Here is a 23796-nt window from a genome sequence, read left to right as displayed (position 1 = left end):
GGGACGAGTGACCTTTGTAGAAGGCGACGTCCTAACACGTCAAAATCTGCACCACGTCTTGTCCGCCATCGCACCGCCGGCCACCGGAGCCTCGCACCTGCCGCACCTGCCCCCGTCTGCCCTCCCCGCGTCGGCGCGCGCGCCGAGGCGCTCAGAGGCAGAAACGCTGGCCAATGCCATCGGAGATACGAAATGTGTGGCCGCGGGCGGTGGGGCGGGCCGCGGCGCCGGCGTGGAATGCGCTGCGTCCCCCGGTCCGCGGGCCGGCTGGCAAAAAAACGCAGCGGCGGCTGGTCCGACGCTTCTACCTGCGCCACCCCGAGGCCTGCGGCGGCGCCCGGGCTCAAAAACAACCAAACACACAGCCGATGTTATCGGCGCGCCCCCCTCCAGGGCCGGCGCCAGTGGCTTTGTCCGCCGCCGAAATCAATGCGCCACCGAAGGGGACGTGCGACACGCTGGTCATGGTTATAACGGGTCCAGACAGACTTCCCAGAACGCGGCAGTTTGGCCGATTGGGTTTCTGCGAAATACTCGAAGCGGCGTCCGGAAAAAGAGAAACCGGCGGGCTCAAGCACGCCTCGATGTAATGGAGGGTGACGACAGTGGAGTAAGCTTCATACCTGGAGAAGGTGAATGCATTTCTGCCACTTGGTGTCTGCGCCCGGAAGAAGTGCGCGAACACGTTAGGACGCAGCTGTTTCGCCATGAAAACGTATTGAAAAGAAGTGAGAGCACATACGTCCACACTGTTTTCTAACCATCACAAAATGCATATGCTTCACCTGGTATTAAACGCGTAAACAGCTCGTATCACCAGGTATATACAGCGAAAAGAGAGGGGGAGAGCTGTGCATCGCAAGTCGAATAAGCGCTCGCCCAAACAGCAGGACATGCGCAATCATAGGAAAGCAACGACCAAATTTAAATGCACAATTCTATCATCAATATACAAGTGTCTATGGTCTAAAACAATATCATCAGTTCATCTTTCTAGCGAAAACCGGCGTCGAAGTTTCCAGCTGGCCTTCTGTGCATTACTGCAGTCTCCATGGTTATCTCTCTTTCTCGGCTAGTGCGTAGCAGTCTTCATGACAGTTGTGAAAACAGAGCCTGACAGTGTTGTAAAGGCGGCCATCAGTTCGCAGATAGCGTTGTGTATGCATTGGGTACTGAGGAAGTATCAAGCCAAATACAAAATCAAATTAAATGAATTGTGTGCAATGGGCACTGACGATGATAGTGAGCCTTTTGAATTAATCGTCGTCTATGTAGGTTTGTTATTATCCCGTTTGACGGCCATAAAAGCGACAGAAAACGATGTAAACCGATTCCGATTATCTTTTTGTGGCATTGGATGCTTTGCTGCAATATCAATATGGTAAGACAATTTGAGTTTTAAAAAAACCGAAAATGCCCTGCAGGATTGGCATGATCCATGTCAGATTCAATCACTTCATATTTTCATGAACTTTGATTACAGGACGCTTCCTAGCGCATCATTTTCGTCACCGAATAAATAGCATTGACATCTTAAGCCTTTATAACGCCTATATTCTCAGTTACAATGGTGAGCCGAATAGAACGTACTGCATGGGGATATTTCACATAGGTAAGTGCAGTGCACAATAACACGCCGACCAAACATATCACTGACGAAACCCTTGCTGTTGCATGCGACACTTTTTCGTTTACCGCCACCGTAAATTCTAGAGTTGCTTTAACTCGCTCCGCCCCACAAGTAGAACATGCGTCGTCAAGGCATTATTTCTTATTATGTTGCACTCCTTTCTTTTCGTTCTCATTATGGGCTTTTTGTGCTATAAGCTTTCTGACATTCGTATTTACGTTCTAATCTTTGTCACTTGTTATCTGGATCGCTTTGACCAGCTCTTCAATAATTTTTTTTCCTTTCTAGCGGTAGTTCTCCACACCAGTTGAGTCCACTAGCCTCAATTCATGTTCCGTGCTATTGTCTCGATTCATGTTGTCCTTTGACATGCAGGATATAATTACAAGGAAGGTAATACACTGAGTCTATTATTGATGCATTTTTATGGCGAGTGTTGCTTAGCAATGGCACCTACATAGCTAGCTGGGCAAGATTTTATGAAATAATTGGTGCTGTCAGACGTCAGGCGAGTTACCAGACACAGCTGTCTGATACTAACTGTCAATGACAGCCGTCATTGTTCCGATACATCGCCTCGCATCGTATCCTGCCGATGAATCAGCGACAAGGCATTATTTCAGGGCATTGCATATGTGCACTGTGCATCAATCCTATCTCGGTGATAGCGAATTGCTGTGTGCAATGAAGTCCTTTCAACACTATAGCAAACAGTTTAATGGAAGACTGTCTCTTGACAAGACATAGCTTGGCAACTGACTTCTCCCGGGTTAGCTGGCACTGGTAAGAATCTAAAATAGAGACAGCTGACTAAATACAGTGAGTAGTTCTCTCAAAATTGTTGTGTCCTGGTTACTGACCACACTTCATTGCCATCCTCTTCCTTTCTTCTTCCTTGCAGCATTAAAAAAAATACGGTCAAGCTGATATTCATGTATCATTTTATGAAAGCGGTTTAAGTGAAGAAAAGAGTGACCATCGCACAGGAAAGTAACGACAGCAGAATCGAAAAATTGTTTGCCACCATTCAGTGAATCGACAAGATGGTAAACGAGGCCGCATATCTTTGAATACACCACGCTCCAAAACCTATGGCGGAAAAAGTCGCGGAATACCAAACAACAGGCGGGAAGGACTTTGATTTGTTTTTGTATAACACCAAAATAAGATAATCAGTGAAGCCGAAATGAAAGTAAGAGCAAGGAAAATAAGAGCACCAGTCCGCGGCGGGTGCCGTGAGCGCAGTGCGTTAAGCTGCCCGTCTGGAAAACCAGAGGTAAGGGGTTCGATTCCCCGCAATGCGAGCTCTTTCCACCAGGGTGAGAGGCAGGCGACGCCATATAACCTCAGCTGCTGATGCGTCGTAAACTGTTGATGTCAGCTGTGACAGTCCATAACCCTAGACACAGGCCCGAATGGTCAATTGACCTCTGGAGAAGAGGGCTCGCGACACCATTTATAACATTCAGAACATAAAGTAACGTGGTAAAACACTAGCATAACTTACGCCTATCGCGTATTGCTTGTCACGACAACGGCGGTTGCGCAATAAAGCACGCCTCATTTAGGAGTGCAACCGACCACTGCAGATTGTGTTTTGATCAATCGTGACCTTGGAGTGGTTACGTGAACATGAGATTTGTGGACAATTACGAGCCTACAACACACAGCGATTGTGTTGATAAAATCTGGTGACACCTGGTCGGACCTGAAATTCGGATGCATCCCGTTCTCCCAGGTTTAGGGAGAAAAGCCTAGCTTAAACCCGCACTCAGTCGGCATGTGTCAGGGAAGGGGTGAGGGAGAAAGCGGTTCAGACAGGTTCGGGTCTGCCACCGCCTAGCCGTCACCACCAGCGGGAGGCCAACGGCGCCCGTCCCAGGAATGTCGCCGGCTCGGCTTGGGGGGGGGGGGGGGGGCTGGCGCTGTCAATCACAGACTCCAAAGGCCCGGCGCGGCATGGGCGACGACGTCGCTTTATGATGTGTCCCGTGAATGGCGGTGGAAAATCAGATTAGTCAGAATATTGCAAGATTGACAAAGTCCAAGATCGCCGTTCTTTTGCTTGCAATGATTGACAGCATCCTTTTATGGCGCTGATATTAATTGTTGTATGACAAACTCAGAGCAGTTAGTGGGGTCTGCAATGTGCATGGGTTACATGTCCAGCTTTTCATATTAGCTTGGCAGTAATTTGCTGGTCGACACGTTTGCGTTCTCCACACTTAACCAAGGCTTTGTACTTCAGGACGACCAAGAATCTTTGTTTTGTTTTCTATCCATTCCAATCCGCCTATACGAGTGGGTTGCACCTGCTCTCCTCACTAATCCCGACCAATGTCAGGTAGAATTGTCCTGACCATTGCGCTTCTGAGATGGGTTTGTTCCTCTTGTCTGATACAACCAAAGCTATAAAAGCAATATATTCAGTGATCTGTCGAGTTTTCCAATGATTCTCCACCCGCCTACAGTGAGATCCTTCACTGTCCGTAGTGCGAGAATACGTTCTCCTCGCATGGAGCAGCCATGGGCTGCCAGTTGCTCCGCATGATCGATGAAGCATGATGGATAGAGCATATAAAATGAAGTGAGGGAAGGGGCACCAGATAGACAATGACTCGTTGGGCATGCAGTCGGTCTGCTTAATCCACTTACGCACATTGTCTGACTGCCCAACTGATAAGCTTTGCCTCAATATCAGAACGAAATAATTCGTCAAAGTACCTACCTGAATGCAAGTGTTCTGAGAATCCGACCTGCGCAAATGTCTCAGCGTATAATCTATGCAAAATTTTTCAGCACCGCACGGAATCTAACGAGTCCGAAGGCTCTACCGATGCTTCTACTCTAAGCCCATCAGTCGAATGCCTACGATGTTTTTGACATAATAGACCATGCAATTTAGAATTTACACAATTTATTTTTTACACCATTTTTATTAATCTGTGCTGACCATGTTCTTATTCATGCCTGCCTGTTTCACTTGACATTTCAAGCATGAGTCCGATACACTCCATGGGTAATTCATGACGCCAAAGATTCATTTAAACGGTAAACACCTTCAACTTGCGCCTCATCTAATCACAGTTGATTACGGTACCTCGTCTGAGCACTTGACTGCTGTATCTCGTCTAATCATCTGGTCCCTGTGCCTCGTCTGACCATCTTGCCTCTGCACCTTGTCGACCATCTAGCCGCTGTACCTCGTCTGAGCATCTGACCTCTGCACCCCGTCTGAACATCTGACCTTTGTACTTCGTCTGAACATCCGGCCTCTGCACCTTGTCTGAGCATAGGACCTCGGTACCTCGTCTGAGCATCGGACCGCTGTACCTCGTCTGAGCATAGGACCGCTGTAACTCCTCTGAGCATGGGACCGCTGTAACTCGTCTGAGCATCTGACCTCTGTACCTCGTCTGAGCATAGGACCGCTGTACCTCGTCTGAGCATCGGACCGCTGTACCTCTTCTGAACATCTGACCTCTGTACCTCGTCTGAGCATTTGACCGCTGTACCCCGTCTAAGCAGGTGACCTTTGTACCTCGTCTGAGCATCTGAACGCTGTAACTCGTCTGAGCATAGGACCGCTGTACCTCGTCTGAGCATCTGAACGCTGTACCTCATCTGAGCTTCTGACCTCTGTACCTCGTCTGAACTTCTGACTGCTGAGAATCCGACCCTCGCCTGCTAATCTAACCGCATATTGTCTGAGCATGAGATCACTGGACATCATCTACCCAACTGATTGCTCCTATTCGTCTGAGCACCTGACTGCTTCGTCAGCGTTATCACATGGCTGCTGCATCTTGTCTGAGCACTTGACTGCTTGGCTAGCATTATCACGTGCCTGCTGCATCTCGCCTGAGCACCTGACTGCTTGGCTAGCATTATCACGTGCCTGCTGCATCTCGTCTGAGCACCTGACTGCTTGGCTAGCATTATCACGTGGCTGCTGCACCACATCGCCTGCTTATCAGACCGCTTAATCTCGTCTGAGCGTCTAACCGCTACACTTCGTCTGATCATTTGATGGCTGCATATCGTCTAATCATGACCACTACACGCTGTCCACACATCTGACCGCTGTACCTTGCTCACGTATCCAAACACTGCACTTTCTTTTAATATCTGACTGCCACACCGCGCCTAAGGATCTGACCGCTGTAAGCGTGGTCATATAACATTTCTGCCACATCTGAGTTCCCGAACACTGCATCTCTCCTAATCATGTCGCCGCTGCATGACGTCTGATCATCCCGCCGCCGTACGACATCTGATCATCCAACCACTGCACCACGTCCGATCCTCTGACCATTGTACCCCGTCTAGGCATCTGAGCGCTGCACTACGTCTGATCTTCTGACCTCTGTACCTCGTCTGATCACCTGACCGTTGCACCCCGTCTGAGCATCTGACCGCTTCATCTGTGTGATTGCGTGACTACTGCACCTCATTTCATCATCTAACCGCTACATCTCATCTAATCACGTGACCGATGCAGCTCGCCTGAGTGTTCCAGGGAGCCTCGTGGTGACGCTCTTCACCACAGCTGGCCGCTCAGCGCCGCCGACAGCAGCTGGATGCGGGAGGCTCAGCGCCGCCGACAGCAGCTGGACGCGGGAGGCTCAGCGCCGCCGACAGCAGCTGGACGCGGGAGGCTCAGCGTCGCCGACAGCAGCTGGACGCGGGAGGCTCAGCGCCGCCGACAGCAGCTAGCGGCGGGCCGCTCAGCGCCGCCGACAGCAGCTGGCAGCGGGCCACTGAACGCTGCCTACAGCAGCTGGCTTCTGTCCTCTCAGCGCCACCGACAGCAGCTGGACGCGGGCCGCTCAGCGCCGCCGACAGCAGCTGGACGCGCGAGGCTCAGCGCCGCCGACAGCAGCTAGCGGCGGGCCGCTCAGCGCCGCCGACAGCAGCTGGACGCGAGAGGCTCAGCGCCGCCGACAGCAGCTAGCGGCGGGCCACTCAGCGCAGCCGACAGCACCTGACAGCGGGCCACTGAACGCCGCCTACAGCAGCTGGCTTCTGTCCTCTCAGCGCCACCGGCAGCAGATGGCAACGGGACACTGAACACCGCCGACAGCAGCTGGCAACAGGACGTTCAGCGCCGCCGACAGCTGGCAACGGGACGCTCAGCGCCGCCGACAACAGCTAGCAGCGGGCCACTCAGCGCCGCCGCCACCAACTGGCTTCTGTCCGCTCAGCGCCACCGACAGTAGCTGGCAACGGGACGCTCAGCGCCGCCAACAACAGCTGGCAACAGGACGCTCAGCACCGCCGACAACAGCTGGCAACGGGTCGCTCAGCGCCGCCGACAACAGCTGGCAACGGGACACTCAGCGCCGCCGCGGAAGCCACGCGTCGCACCTCGTCATGCCTGGCTGGTGACGGTACGTGATGGCCATCGCCTCACTGTGGTGGCGACTCAACCACGACTCTGCAAGTCAGAGTGTTAGTGAATACCGATTCCTAGAAGCCTGAGATCCAGTGTCTGAAATCCAAGAATCCCAACAAAATAACTGATCGCAGACGGTGTTTACTAGGCGGTTGGAACGCGACGTAAACCGGACACGCAGGTCACGAGTTTACGAAATTTAAGACTGCACCGGGCTGTGATACCAGAGTTTAACGGGTCGACACCCACCCCCTCCACCCACGCCCTTATTGGTCAGATTTGAGATCAGAGGGAGGGGGGATTGCTCGCGCTGTTGTTGCTTTGTAAGTAGTGCCTTGGGTGTGAGTCTCCACAGCTGTGTACGTTCTGCTAGAGCCAGGGAGATTCGGACTTCACCGCGTTCCCTGCCAACGACAGAGGTCAGCGATGAACGGCTGCCGGATGGGTCATCTGCCCACAGCAGATGACGGACGGGATGCTGACTCAGACACGCGCTCTACTATTGAGATTTAACTTTAAGCTTGCTGCCCCAGGGTCCCTACCTTGCACTTGCAGGCTGCAAGGTACGTCTTACCGAGATCACGTCACATTCAAACAACGCTAGACGAGTCGCCGCTGCCCGTTGCGATGGAGCATTAGCTTAGCAGGGACCTCATTCACAGGGAGCAATGTCCATGAGATAACCAATGTTCATGTCATCACCAGTGCACGCTGTGTCTAGTGTCATTCAGACTACTTACTAGACTATTAGCATAGGAGCATGGAGGCCTGCAGAAGCCCGCCGTGAGGAGGCCACTCCGCCAGGTTCAGGCTTCAGCTGAGCCCGGAGAGCATCTCCACAGACCTGACACCCGTGGCGTGATAGCTCCGTCATCATCGGAACGTGGCCGAGGCGTTGCCTTCTTGTGTCATAAGAGTAGTTAAGTGGTATAATAAACACCTATGTCTTAAGTGGTGTCGTGAGCCGGTATGCCACGTATATAATTGGTAAATACGTCTGTGATAAGTGTTGTTGAGAACACGTGCCATGTTTTTTCAAGTTCATTGAGAACGGCCGAGGTGATTACGATCCACGTTAAAATCATCCAGAAGCTTAGGAAGGCCAGTGTTTACTTCTGCAGACACTGCAGGCCTAGTATCCGAGCACATCACCGCTTAGGACCACGGAAATCTGCGAACCTCTGTCCCAGGATGTTAACAGATTGCAGACCCAACATATAGTTCAAGTGGGTGGGCCTGCCATTTGACTACATGACAAAGGGCAAAGTCTCCGGGGAGTGGGCAGCGGGGCAGCGATAGACAAGTCAAGTAGTACATGATGCCGCAGAACTTGGAAAGGAATTTCCGGCCGATGTATCAGGTCTTCTCGCCTCACAATGGATTGGACAACCCGAGGCAGCGATACACGTGCCAACACCGGCGACAGGTCCTCGTCAAAAGACGCCGGCGGGATCGGACCTAGCCTCCACAGGCCACACGGTCGAAGTGTGCGGCCCCCGGCAGGCTGGTTGTCGTCCAGTGACCACATCAAGCAATACATATGTGTGTAGACACACACACACACACACACACACACACACACACACACACACACACACACACACACACACACACACACACACACACACACACACACATACATACACACACACACACACATACACACACACACGCACGCACGCACACACACACACATACACGCACACATACACACACGGTCATATACATTTATATATATACATGGTTGGATATATCTTAGCAAAATATATTTTATATATATTTGATTAAAAAAAGACCGCTGACGCAGCATTGACAAGATTATTTTTCGTTCGACTTTCATCGTCCGAGTTTCCGGGCTTTCGTCTTAGCAGCATCGTTAAAATCAAAGATGGTGCATGTAAAATCACTCACATATTCGTCAATCTGTGCATTCTTACGTCTCGAGACCTTATCTCATCGTCAGAGAACTATGACTGTTACAGAAATAAGTGCTAGGCTTTTAAAAAATAAAATTATTCACCCCGATTTTGAGAACATCTCTAAGTACGAAGAAGACAACGGAGGTGAAACCAAACTGAAGTAAGACAAATTCCTGCTGTTTCTTTGATAATATGAAATGCATCATGATGAAAACACTATGACATGCACATGCTGCGACAATTTCATCTATAGCAAACTTATTTCTTGTATCAGTTATGTTTCTCCGATGATGACATAACACCTGGAAAAGTGAAAATGATAAGATTGACGAATATATGAGCGATTTTGCACGAACTATTCTTATCTCAAGTGTGTTGTCAAGTCAAAGGTCCGGAAACTCAAGCGAAAAAAGCTTTTCAAAGCTGAATTGGCGGCTGTTTTTAATGCACACACACACACACACACACACACACACACACACACACACACACACACACACACACACACACACACACACACACACACACACACGCACATATGTATATATACATATATATATATATATATATATATATATATATATATATATATATTTACATCTAGCTAGTTGCACATATACACCGGCACTATCATATCAGAATTACACCATTCACGCAATGTCTGGACAACTCTGATAACACTAACATCACCAAACAGCTACCATCACTCAAAGCGTTTCAAATACTGTTTCCGCCCAAACTGGAGGCCTAGACTGTCTTCAATATTCTTAGGCGCGCGGTACCCCAATCACGCAATGCACACCTGTGCTATCGTCAACGCAGGCCGCGCGAACCCCCGCAGGCACGTGCAGACCCCTTCTCGCGTTCGATGATGTTTAGTTCCCCATCTCCCCAAGGCCGGGTCTGCGTCATGTGCAACGGACGGCACCACCGTTCCAGGCTTGTTTCATCCCCAAATTAGAGTGCGTTATGGCTTCTAGCAGCGCAGCCAAGCCATTCGGCGCGTTATTGGTTACTCCACTCCCAAACGACAGCTGCATTCCTGCTCGCCTGGCTTCAGGAGACTCTCCAGAAAGTGGAGATGGTGTCAGGCGTGTACGTCATACACGTCGCCCACAAAACCCGATTACATCCTGCACGCAAATGGACGCAGGTGTGTCTCGCAAAAGGGGTCAGAGAACATCTGCTATTCATTCTACATTTGAAGATCATGGTCATATGGATGCGCCAGGTGTCACCAACCCGTTTCGAGCATCGCGCAGAATTATTCATGAAGCCGATAATTCACGATTCATTCAGTTATTCTGCTCAGCTTAAAACAACCTACCAAGGCTGCTCTCGCCCCCGGGTGCGCTCGAACCACCAACCTTTCGGTTAACAGCCGAACGTGCTAACCAGGGCTCGGAGGCCGGTCAATTATAATTCCTCCGAAAGCTATCTTCAATCACAATGCACATCGAAGAGTCTCCACACTGCAGAGGTCAGAAGATTATCACACCGCGACGTGCTTCTGGAGGCTCACCTGCACCAAAATCCAAATGTCATTAATTTCTTACCAATTCCTATGAATGTGTACGGCTCACCCAAGAAGCACACGTTAAAACAAAAGTATCCAGCCTGAAGCACGCTAAAAACGCGCAGTACACAGCTCCCAAGTGATCAGCAAGCACAGTTGCTCACCGAAAGGCTAGTGGCTTGGAGCCGTCTGGATGCGTAGTAACCCTGAAAGGTCGCGGTTGAACGCCGCCTTAAAAACACGATCAGACCTATTCGCCCGAAGCAGGTAGGCGGCACTAGACGCCCCAGTTGCATTGGCGAATGAAGGACAGACATTGCCAGTGTCATCTTGTCCTAACCCAGGAGCGGTGTGATGCGCCCACCCGCCTGGCACATACGTACAGCCGGTGGGCCGGCCGGCAGCGCGCGTCCTGGTGCCACCAGCGCCACCTGGACTGGAAGATGGCCTACCTCGGTACGACGCCGGGGCGCGGAAACCTTACAGGTGGCGCTCCCAATCGGCTGTCTCTCGTGCACGACGTCACACAGAGCATAAGCACTAGTTTGGAGGATGGACGCTCGACGGTACATGGCTGATGCGTTAGATCGCCGCCCACCGGCGGTGATTGCCTGCAGCCCGAGATTATCATACCGATGCATAAAAATGGTCCACTCACCCTACGACGCGTACCGGCTGTGTGGAATGACGCGCGCATAAAGCAAAGCAGACAACGACTACTGAACAGGCGAGCGCGACACGTCAGCCAAGCCTCGAGAACTTATCGGAGACGGAACGCTGCACAGAGCGCTGCAACTGCGACGGGATAAACGTGATTCTCACTCAGTTCAGGGCGAGTCTTCACAATTCTAGAGCACGCTCCAGGTAGACGCCGCAGACGTTTTTCCCCGTGCTATTTTGATTGCTGTTGGCATTCTTCTTATTGTTGGCGATTACTTTAAATTACATATTGCGGATGCGAGTTCAACCACACGACTAGTTTGTCATTCCAGCACTGCAGAAAGCCTCATGATTTAACGTTTGGTAACGATTCCTTTTTAAGACACTAAGACATATGCTAAGGTGCGCATCCAGCATTCCGATAAGCAGCAAGAACCCGAGTCACCGTGTTTAGCGATGTTGCAGGATCAGGAGATGTGTCATCACTTCCCGGCCGGTTGGTGTGCACATTGGATACCGGCGCACGGATTCGGGGGTCGATTTTAACCCATCGCGTGCCTCCGTGGCGCAATTGGTTAGCGCGTTCGGCTGTTAACCGAAAGGTTGGTGGTTCGAGCCCACCCGGGGGCGGCCCTCACAGGTCGGTTTTGAAGAACTGACATGCCATAATTGTCGACGCAGGAATCTCGCAGTCAACTAACATCGTGCTCGCGAGAGCTGAAAACCATTTCCCAGTCTATGATGTCCAGACGTAAGTGATGGGTTTTGCTACTTGCACGTCCGTTAACCCAACTGAGCTTCTTGTGCGCCGGTCTTTCACCAAAGATTGTCGACACGAAGGGAGCACCAGGGGCGCAGCAAGAGTCTTGATTAAGACGGGTGTAGAAGAGAGATTTCTGCTAGCAACTCCGCTGTTTGGATTTTGATTTTGAAGACATCGGATTGGTTCACTATATTCCGAAGAGGCCCAACTTCGTTCATTTGATCTGCATTGATAACTCTTACAGAAATCAGAGGCCACCAAGAGACGCAATCCTGTCTGTATTTTGAAGTCAACAAAAGGTAGAAACGAGAAATTAATGACTGCACGGAATATATCAGTTTCGTGGTTTCTACAGAGATATTGGGAGACTTGGCGTAGGTGAAAGCTGGATCCGCAGTTTACATTGATATCGTCGACCCACCTTCGCCTGGAATCTTCTTTTTTCCAAAAAAAAACGTGTACTTTCCAATGCCTCTGAAATCAATGCCCACGCTTGGGAGATGGCCCGAAGCTTAGGTTTCATCTGTATAAATTTCAGATTAATATTCAACACTGATTTGCATTAACAGCATCACGATCTCTTGGCGTGATGACGGAATCGCTTTTGAACGCCTTGTTGTAGCTGCTAGCTCGTTTAAAAGATCAACCAAAAGTTGCATATGTGAAAGCTACGCCACAGCAGGGATGGAATTATATCTCTTTGGGAGTCATGCCCCCCCCCCCCCCCCACCACAATGATGAGCTGGGCGCCCTCCAATGTTCGGATTGGTCCCTCAATGTGGGCTGGGCCCCCCAAGTTGGGCTGCCTCTAATGTTTGGCTGGTATAGAAGTATTAAAGAAAGACACTTGTATGACGCAATGCCCAATAACTTACGTAAAAAACAGCAATAAGTTGCATTTTGTAAGTCGCTCACCTCACAATGAACGCTTGTGCGTGATTGGGACTTAACAACGTTTCTGAGACCACATGGCCACGCTTGCCTCTCATTCTGGCGGAAAGGGCGGGTACCGTGGGGGATCAAACCTCGCAGTGAATGGCTGAACGCAAAAGCAATAGCTTGAACACATGACCTAACTCGTCATGTCACTCGAGTGACGTGACATGACCCGCATATCAAAATGATGGTGGTGGTGGCAGAAAGCGGCAAAACTATTAAAATTCGTGCACTTTTGACACGGTATTCTTTCTTGACACAAAACATACCGTCAGCTCCCTGGACTATGCGTAACATGCTCTGTGTCCCTGACATAGAAATGTTCAAATCTTATGCTGCATGTTTTGAGTGTCTAGAGGGAGTATGAAAATTTCTTGCGTCTAGTCGAGGAACACGACACGAGCGATGCATAAAACTATGGGTTTTAGATATTCAAAACAAGGATATTAGGTATGTGCCTCCGGCGCGTCAAATCATCGTGCATTAAAACTGTAAGACAGTTAAGTGTAGCATAGTAGTAGTCGTGAAAAACTTTTTTATAACGCGTAGCACACACAATAAGTAAGTTGTAATACATACGTATTTCGTACACGATTGCCCACGCGCTGTCATATTGTTGTAGTATGTACCGCACCACAGACCCACAACGCAGTGGCACAATGTCCGTTGCTCGTGGTGCTGTTACTGCATATTGCGTTCTGAGAATCTGCCCCGAAATCGCTCAGGTGAACTGTCCTGGTCAGGAGATGGAAGGCCCTTTCATCCCAGCCCAGGATAGCTATCAGCTGAGAATCTGCCTCGAAATCGCTCAGGTGAATTGTCCTGGTCAGGAGATGGAAGGCCCTTTCATCCCAGCCCAGGATAGCTATCAGCTGAGAATCTGCCTCGAAATCGCTCAGGTGAATTGTCCTGGTCAGGAGATGGAAGGCCCTTTCATCCCAGCCCGGGATAGCTATCAGCTGAGAATCTGCCCCGAAATCACTCAGGTGAATTGTCCTGGTCAGGAGATGGAAGGCCCTTTCATCCCAGCCCAGGATAGCTATCAGCTGAGAATCTGCCTCGAAATCGCTCAGGTGAACTGTCCTGGTCAGGAGATGGAAGGCCTTTCATACCAGCCCAGAATAGCTATCAGCTTCTATCCCGGCGATACGGGAACCGGGATGTCCTGGTCGATCCGAAGGCCCTCAGAGGGATATACCATACACCGGTCCTATCCCTGACGCGACAGGCCCTCTGACTTAACATGGGATCGACACAGGGACACGTCAATGATGCGAGAGGATCCCTTAGTGGGGCGCAGGTTGTCAAAGGCCTAATTGGTTCTGAGACACCGGTGCGGCTTATCGACCCCTGCCTCCTGGTTGAAACGGTGCGAAGGGCCCCTCGTTCGGTTCCGCGACCTCTGAGTGGCACAGGTCACCGTCTCATTGTGAGCTCAAATCGTTATAACGTCATTTGTAATGTCTCTTGTCATTGGCAAGAGGGTCCTGACCAACGCAAGAGGTCTTTCGACATTTGAGGTACCACTCCTGTCCCTGTTAAGCAAATGTGCCCATGGCCGGCTTATAGCTTATTGTCGACACGGGACCCCTTGGTGGGTTCTATGAGCTCCTGATGAGTGCAGAGGCCAAACTAATGCACGATCTTTGGGATTCACATTCGCAGGTCCGGCTCTGACCCTGTTTGGGAAAGAAGACATACGGCCAAGATCAGCGCGGGGCGGAGTGTTCGGTTTTGCCCACTGACTGATGTCCCCCCATCCCCGGCCAGCCCCCCGAGTCCTTCGATCGGACCCTTGGTCGTCCCTGGTGGGGAGGGAGGACCAAAAGGGCTCCTCAAGGCCTCGGGACCTAAAGATCTAAGGTAGGTCACGCGTCCCTGACCCACCGATCGTGGCGCCCTTGGTTCCTCGTAAAATAAGAAATGAGATAATTTTTGTACCCTCGGAAGGTTATCGCCATAGGAAATTAAAGGGCCTGAAGGCCTTCGTGGTGCCTGGCCAGGTGTGGGTGCCTCCTCAAAATACAGGTTGTTGTGGCCGAAATGAAAGCATCGGGTATCTCAGCATCTCTCTCTCCCTCTCTCTCTTTTTCCCTCTCTCTCTCCCTCTCTCTCTCCCTCTCTCTCTCTCTCACTCTCTCTCCCTCTTTCTCTCTCTCTTTCCCTCTCTCTCTCCCTCTCTCTCCCTCTCTGGGCGCGAGTAATAAGGTTATAAATTGTCATTGTTTGGAAGTCGAAGTCACGCCGCCAACGATCCGTAACAGCACTACACTTCTTCCTGTTGTGGTAGCCCCACAGCGTATCCCGAGCCCGCGGCTGCTGCAGATTGCACGACCGCCGTTGTCATGACAGCCGCCATAGTCATGACAGCCGCCATAGTCATGACAGCCGCCATAGTCATGACAGCCGCCATAGTTATGACAGCCGCCATCGTCATGACGATGGAAGGAACTGCTGAGGGCCGTTGTCACCTGTGTTAGAGCTGCCACTTTTGAGCTGTTTTAACCGGTACATTGCCGTCCTGCGTCTTAAAAGCGGCACCTCTATTGTTATGAATGACGTCGGCACAAATGAACGTTTGTGATTGGCACAACGGGCGGCGAGGGCCAGTCACCGAGAAGCGCATTGCTTGAAGTTTGAACCAGTGCGTCTCTTCAGACCATGCGATCTTTTGTTCCCCAAGGCCAAAGTGCGTGTCGAAAAGAGCCACTGTAGTTAAAGTCGTGGGGGAGAAATGAAAATAATGGTATAGCGTTCCGCTGATTTCGTGGGATAAAAGCGTAATGTTTGCATACCTTTTTCTCTTAACGGGGTATTTCAAGCTTTAGCAGCTAGTGTGCTACAAACATTTCAGGACACGATGTTGGAAAAAGTAAGGCATCTCCCACAGGAGCGGCTACTTCAAATCGAAATTTTGAGCTATTCGGAGGGACTTCCCGAAGGGCCCCTCAGCCTCGGGACCTAGCGGATGGTTGGGTAGGACATACTCCTGTGTCATCACTGCTGGACTGAGCAGTTTTAATGCAATTCAATACGTATCTCGGCTGGACTGCGTCGCTGCAGCTCATACCAATGTATCTGCAGCCAGACTTGTGCTTGACTCAAACTTTTTTAGCCAGCTCAGGAATGACTCACAGGTTTTTAAATACATTGTTTAGCTAACTCTCTTCAGACTCATTGCTTTCATTGAGTCATTTGGGTCATGACTCACACAGCTTGCAAATATATATATATATATATATATATATATATATATATATATATAGAAGTCAAAATGGCCGTTAGCACATCCGGCTTTCGACTGTGATCATGTCGCCGGCCTTCGTAAAAAGGGCGAGCATTCTGGTGTGTCGTCAGTCTGTCCGGCTGCGAGCCGGGGGTGCAGTCATCGTTCAGCGCTGTCTCGACTCCGGCAGGGTGGTTAACGGCACGCTGTGTGTGACGGTCACTTTGATCGGAAACGTTCTGAAGCTCGAAAATATCTAACTTTCGACTTTGTTCATTTCGCCGGGGCTCCCTATTAGGTGACGAGCTTTGTGACGCGCCAGCACATTCTAGAACATTCCAACAGGCCCTCCGGCAATGAACGCGACCACGGTCGTGACAGCACGCCTCCCAAACTACTCTCGATTTAGCGTTGAAAACTACATCAGCGTGTTGCCGATTCATTCTCTTTCTATACCACCCTTTTGTTCCTCACATTTTGACATATGTCGCTCGCAAATGAGCCCTAATTTATAGGTTGCATGACGGCTTTTTATGCCGCGAGGGGACGGCGCCATCCGATGTCTGGACCGACGCCGGAGTGTTGTTTCAAGGTTAAACGGCCGCCTAATCACGTGACTGGCAGCCGTGATGAATCGCTTCCGATCGATTACGCCATCTCGCAGAAAGCATCTCGACAACGGTGGGTCGCAGCGACACGGCGATAGTGGTGTACCGTGCGAAATAGCACGGTCACACGTATCACGTGGCACGGGCTCACAGATGGATTTAGCTCTATTCCACGGGTTTTTACGTTTTGTGCCACATCTCGGCGCTTATGGCACGAACACACTCGGGATTGGCGAGCTTCGATGATGAATGGAAGGATCGAAAAGATAATGTGTGGTGACGCGTGCCACATGTCATGGCGCCCATGTGTTGAAGTATGGATTTACCCGTTTTTGCTCTTTTGAGGAGCTTGCACATTTTGTGATATCTTAGAAACCAGGGAATAAAGTACGTCGAGACTGGCATGTTCCGATATGCGATCTGACGAGAATCAATGAAACGCGTACGATATAATGCTGCCCGAGTCATGGCACACGTGCACATTGGCTGTGAAGATGCATTTTGCCGATTTCGTCTATTTTTACGCTTTACGCGTGATTTCCGCTCTTATGGCACGTAAAAACGCGAGACTGGCATGCTGCGATAGGCCATTGAACGGGAAATCCCATGGTGTCACAAGTGCGGGGTGGCACGTTGCACGTGTCGGGCACACACGAGCCAGGACGATGGCTTTTGCTCTCTTCCACGGGTTTGCACGCTTTGTGCCACATCTCGGCACCCAGGGCAGGCGGAGGGGTGAATCGAACTGCAAAACATTAATAATTGAAATTTCTCAAGTTTTTCACTCGGGTGGATGGATGGATGGTTTTAACTGAGGACGATGGATTTTTTCTCCTTTCCCATTGTTCAACGTTTTGTGCCAGATCTCTTCACCCATGGACGGCACGGACGCACTAGGGAGAAGCATGCATTGTTGGGGAATCGAACGGACAAATCGATTTGACCGCTACCGACCGTTTTTCACTGTTCGATATAATACAATGCTGTTTAATACAACGGCAGTGCCTGCTGCCATCATTCAAAAGGCTGAGAGTTGATGGAAGGGCCAAAATCACCGGCCACGTCCGACGATCATTCACCGATCCCATGGAATAGGTTCGGCTGTGTTGCACAACACGCAGGCGAAATGCGCTCTCTCCCGCCGGCAGCCGCCAGAGGTCGCCAGTACCGCACAGTCCGTCGCCGAGTCTTCTTCATACCTTGCCTATACACCTATATATATATATATATATATATATATATATATATATATATAGGTGTGTGTGTGTGTGTTTATATAAAAGCACGGAGAATAGATACAGAAGGCCGAGTAGCAAGTTTTAAGTTTGAGCCTACCCAAATGCATTGCAGCATACAGCACCTCTCCTATAATCCGTTACCAACTAGCTCCCTCGAGTCTCAACTGCAAGGCTAGCATGTTCTACCTTGCGCCTATGACCCAGATCCATTAGTTGCATAGTATGCAATGTGGACCAGACTGTACTTCACCTGACATTTGGTAGTCCGCAGCCTGCCAGGTGCCAGGCTAAGTGCACTCACACCTAAATCACATCATTTTCATGAGCCAGTACTAGCCACGCAATGTAACAGCATTGTAACAATGCAACATCGGACTGCAGTTCTTGTAAAAGCCACCATAAGGTACAAATATTATGTGACCTAATCTACTCACCTGACGTTAATAAGCACTAGAAATTTACCATCGCATTACTCACAAACCTTACAACCCAGCAAAAATCCACCTTACACAACCTATGTCTTCCAGTCAGCAGGGAACTGAACTGGACTGAAATGAACTCTGAACAACTGAACAAGAGATATACTAACCTAGGCGCCGACTGTGGTTTTCACCGGGATGTCTTAAACTCATCTCATCCGGTCACTCTATGGTGGGTTATGAGGAGTTAAGCCAGGTCTCCGTTCTACGCAGAGATTAGTGATGCGCGCCACTTTACCTGCATTCCAAGACCACTTAATTTGAAGGCAAAATTATTACCCGTTGTGTGTTGCGTGGAAATATCTATTGATGATATCCCTGGGAGGTCACATGCGGCACACAATGCGCATATCAGGCAAGACAACCTCGCTGTTTATTTCCTACAGCCTCAGCAAAAGCATGCTGAGAGCAATTCAAGCAGTAGTGAATAAAGGGTAAGGCATGGATAAGTTCATTGTTGTGGCAATGAAGAAGATGACTCTCCCTTCGCTTTAATAAGGAGCAGACAATTCTCACTGATTTTAGTGATGGATAAAGGAATGCGTGATGTCTGAGGCATGTGATACCGTCTGGTTCCTTGCTGAGATTGGACGAACTCTTGTTCAGGATAAATAATATGTTTTGCTACTTAGAAATTACAGCAGCAAACTTTGAGCTAATTTTGCAAAAAAGCTATGCTGCAAGAAAACATTGTCAGTAAAGAATGCTGCTGATAACATGCTGCAAGATAACATTGTCAGTAAAGATTGACTCATGATTTAGCTCATGACATTTACGAAGGACGTGATTCAATTAATGACTCAAAGCGACATTTTCCAAGTGAATCGATTCAGCTCACGACTCATCTGAAAATGGTTGATTCACGAGTCGATTCATGATTCAGCCGAGTCAAACACAAAACTACCTGCAGCAGCAGGGACGTATACATTAATTCATGATGGCGAAGGGGGGAGGGTAAGGCTCCAAATGTTTTACCGACATCCAGGTTAACGCACTAACGGCGTGCAAAATTCATTACATGAAGTCAAACAGCTGGACATGTTCTTTATTTGTCTAGCTTTACTTATCTAACGCATTTTTATGTGAACATAATTTACGCTCATACAATACATGTAATAAACTTGACAAGGAAGAGGAGGGGGAGGGGGCGACAATGTGTCCCTGGAAGGCACCACTCGGGTACGGGTTGCGGGTTGCATCAGTGCTTGGAAAATCCAGTGACCAATATGCACATCGGGGAAAAGGACGGGGCTGCGATCGTTCATATCAAACAGATAAGGCCAGTTTCCCACTATGGCCTTGGCGACATGAGGCCGACAACAGATCACTGGCATGTCGCGCCCACACACAACAGTCGAACACCTGCCAATAGCTGGCAGATCGGGGCGATGCAGCGGCTTCGGTGTTCCCCGACCAGGCCATCATCAGATCAGGCATGTCGCGCCCACACACAACAATCGAACACCTGCCAATAACTGGCAGCTCGGGGCGATGCAGCGGCTTCGGTGTTCCACGATCAGGCCGCAGCTATGGCGAGAGGCGCCGGATCCCGCCGCGGCTTCGCCTAAGGTAGCATACTTCCCGCTGAGCAGTGCTACTTTGCTACTCCGTGCACTTGTGCAACCCTGGGAATGCATCCAAATGGGCAAGGTCCTTGCAACACGCCGGGACTTGAAGAGATGTGGAGAGGAAAACCGGACTTGTGAGGATGTGAAGAGGAAAACCGGACTTGTGGGGATGTGGAGAGGAAAACCGGACTTGTGGGATGTGGAGAGGAAAAACCGAACTGTGGGGAGGGAGAGGGAAAAACCGGGACTTGTGGGGATGTGGAGAGGAAAACCGGGACTTGTGGGGTGTGGAGGGGAAAACGGACTTGTGAGGGATGTGGAGAGGAAAACCGGACTTGTGGGGAGGCAGAGGGAAACCGACTTGTGGGGAGTGGAGAGGAAAACGGACTTTGTGGATGGGATGAGGCATGAACAACTGCGGTTTCTCTGCACTAGGTGGGTTGCGGTCCATCCCTCAATGACTCATTCCTCGGTGGGTGTAAGGCCTGGCCAAGACGACCGGCTTCGCTGTAAGCCGACGTGTCTAGCGATGTGGCAAGGACGGGCGATACGTCATTACTTCCCGGCAGGCCAATGTGTACAGCTACGAAACCATCGCAAGGATATGAGGACGGGTTCTGACCTCTCACGGGCCTGCGTGGCGTAACTGGTCAGCACGTTGGGCTGTCGGCCAAAAGGTTGACAGTTAGAGCCCACCCGGGGTACACTTTCCCGCTTACTTTTGAACACCGACCTACAAGGAGCTTAAATTATCGACGAGAGTCGCGCTTTCCATCAGTACCGCTGTCAGCTGGTGTTAAAAATCTACGCGGCGCCGAAATCATTATGTCATATCACCACAGCTCTTCTAACTGCGATCACCAGGGACTAAGCGTGCTAGTAACAACCACAGACTTCTCCATAGTAGTGGGATATGCATAGTATGTAGGATTTATGTGATGTATCTCCATGTATAGTGTGTGCACATCTATCTATGTATGTGCTTGCATTGTGTATGTATTTTCATGTATCTCCATGTACGCATTTCCATGTACAGTGCGTATGGTGAAACTCAGTATGAAAGCAATGGACACCACAAAGTTAGAGTCGGAAGGCAATTGATGCGAAAACATGACACTTTAAATGTTAAGTTGTGCTCGATAATTTCATTGGGCACTTAAACGAGTTATCATCCTTCATCAGGGAACCAGGGGCAGGGCAAGGACCCGCGATAGACTTCGTGGACACCGTTGCGCACCTCCATGTTATCGCTGACGACAGGCTTGCCAGTTTCAACCAGCAGCTATGCAAGATATGCATTCTGCGGACCATAAGACATCGGTATTTAATTCAAACGCATTTAGTTTTAGCATCAGCAAGACGGGTGGTTCCGCTTATGATGTTTGCTTTCCGGTATACCCGTGCAGCCCGCGACGCATGCACTAAAGCGTTCGTCGATCAGATCATTACCGTAGCGAGGCGCGCAGGATCCCTCCCCGATCTCGTACGAGTAACAGATGTCTGCCAGAGCACTGTCACCGCCCACATGTGCGACCAGGGGCATGCACCACACCGGGCAAGGCTCTATAGATCACACCGAAACCTGTGAGACTATGGGGGGAAGACGGGACTACAACTGCGTCGCGGCGGTTACGCGCCGGGCTAGGTCCCGCGGTACAGCCACGCCTGGTTCTCTGCTGATAGTGGCAAGGCCGGGCAAAGTCGGCCGGCTCGGCTGCCAGCCCACGTGGCGGTGTGACAGGGTCAGGGGTTGCGTCATCTCTTCTCAGCGGGTCTGTTTGTGCAGCTGGGATGCCATCTCAGGTTTTTTTGCCCGCTCGCTACCCATCGCGGGCCTCCGTGGCGCAATTGGTTAGCGCGTTCGGCTGTTAACCGAAAGGTTGGTGGTTCGAGCCCACCCGGGGGCGGCTGTCACGGCGCGGTTTTGTGATAACTGATATCAAAGGCACTTTAGCTGCCGACGGGAATGTCGCCAACAGCCGTACCGCGCTCGATAGTGCTGAAAACTAAAATTGATTCCAAGCCTTGACGCCGCATCGTTGCAGGGCCTGGCCTCCCCGTTGGAAACACCCTTATATGGATAAACACTATCATGATGAGCAGTCCCGTTCAACACACAATTCAAGCACATTCAGTGCAGGTACCAACCCTGCTCTGCTTAACACCTTAACCCGTCTAGTTTCTGAGCTGCACGCCCGTAAAGATGTGCGGACTAATTCGTGGAAACTATTTCAAGGTCCCGTAAGCATCCATGACGCCATAAAAACGTCATCCAAATTTTTCAATGTTATTGGCAATGAGGCGATCGAGGCAAAGAGAGCTAGAAGTACTGAGCCGTTCATATCTGACGTTCGTGAGCACGATTTCCAATTATGTTTTATAGAGTAATAAATTAATGAAGATTAGAAGTCTTGTGCCTTCTAGAGCAATCTTTTCACTTAAAAGTTTACCAGTAATCAGAAGCCAAGTTATTTTATATCTGATGCTTGCTGAAAATCTTCAAATTTGGAACATTCCTTTTAAAGCTAACATGAGTGAGAAAGGCCTTGACCTCGTGATGTGTCGGCAATATGAGCTGGGAACAGGGATGCCACTTTATAGGCTTGGGGGGGGGGGGGGGCTGAGCCCCACGCTGACTTGAGCCCCCCCCCCCCAACGTTTCTTTGAGCCACCTCAATGCATACATCAAAGAGGGAATACTGGGCCAAATAAATACAGAGCGGTTATATGGACTATTGGTGTACTAGGCAGCAGGTACCGAAATGCAATACTATTAGCATCATTTATAGTTCGTATCGAATAGCATCTTTCAGGTTCCTTATGCTTTTGTCATGCTGATGCCTTGATGTTTTAAGCCAGTCTGCAAATGTATGACAGGTTTTTCATGTGATAGCGCCTGCATTGGGATAAAGAACAATTAACTGCAAGATGCGGCAGCTATTAAGAGTACAGGGTGACCCTGACAGAAGTTAATGGATGTTGTCGTCCAGCAGTGGCAAATATATTTGCCGCATAGTCGTTGCTGTGGTGGTTATGCAGCACAATCAGCGGGAGCGGTGCTCATTCAGTGATCCTTTACTAAAGTCTAGTAAGAGATTTTCTGTTGATTTACCCCATTCTAAGCTTTTCACAACAACACAGCTCTCGGTAGCCTGAAAGATGAATGCATTCCTCCCGGGAAAACAATTTTGAGTCTTCGAAATATCAAAAAGAAAACAAATTCTAACAAAAACATCGAAGAAGTAAACTCAGGTAGTCTAAATCCGGGGAGAAATCAGGTACTGAGGCAAGTGCCGTCCACCTTCTCGGCCGAGCCCCCAACCGATTTCAGAAAGTGACGCTTCAGGTCGGGAATCAGCGGAAAACAATCGACCCTCAGTTTGCGAGAAGGTACTGGCTAAGCGACGTCACTGAGTAAGCAATGGCTGCAGAGAAAAATTTCGACGTTTTGAAGGTGTGTTCATGGTTAGGTTTCTTCGCAAAAATAAAGTAACGTCACGCCGATATTTCTTCCGCTCTACAACAAAACACGTAAAATGTGTCGATTGCATTCCACAGAACTCGTTTTGTGAATCAAGCAGATGGAAAAACACCGTCGAACTGTACTTTAAACTCATTGCCGCGACCACACTGCATCATCAGTTGCTTCACCCCCCTGAATGCTAAGAGAACAGTCTTTATACCACAAGTGGGGCAAGCGGTGTGTGCACCTCCCCATCCCGAGCCGTGCAAGCGTGGTCGTGAACAGAGAAGTTCCTTTCTGTGCGAGCAGATGCCTGGCACACCGAGTGAGGTCCACCGCTTGTGAAGCTCACTAGATTAAATACTAAGGAAAGAAAAAGTTCAGTACATAAAGCG

General features: G+C 49.9%; 2 non-coding genes across 2 annotated transcripts; both read left to right on the top strand.

Annotated features, from left to right (window-relative positions):
* The first annotated feature begins 11676 nt into the window (after positions 1 to 11676).
* Positions 11677 to 11750, top strand: TRNAN-GUU (transfer RNA asparagine (anticodon GUU)). The gene has a single exon. It is a non-coding gene; the product is annotated as a tRNA-Asn (tRNA).
* A 10021-nt stretch (positions 11751 to 21771) lies between these two features.
* Positions 21772 to 21845, top strand: TRNAN-GUU (transfer RNA asparagine (anticodon GUU)). Its single transcript has one exon. It is a non-coding gene; the product is annotated as a tRNA-Asn (tRNA).
* The last annotated feature ends 1951 nt before the right edge of the window (positions 21846 to 23796 follow it).

Source organism: Pollicipes pollicipes, unplaced genomic scaffold (genome assembly GCF_011947565.3).
Source record: "Pollicipes pollicipes isolate AB1234 unplaced genomic scaffold, Ppol_2.1 Scaffold_678;HRSCAF=775_pilon_pilon_pilon, whole genome shotgun sequence".
Classification (NCBI taxonomy): Eukaryota; Metazoa; Arthropoda; class Thecostraca; order Pollicipedomorpha; family Pollicipedidae; genus Pollicipes; species Pollicipes pollicipes.
This window is presented reverse-complemented; position numbering and strand designations above follow the sequence as displayed.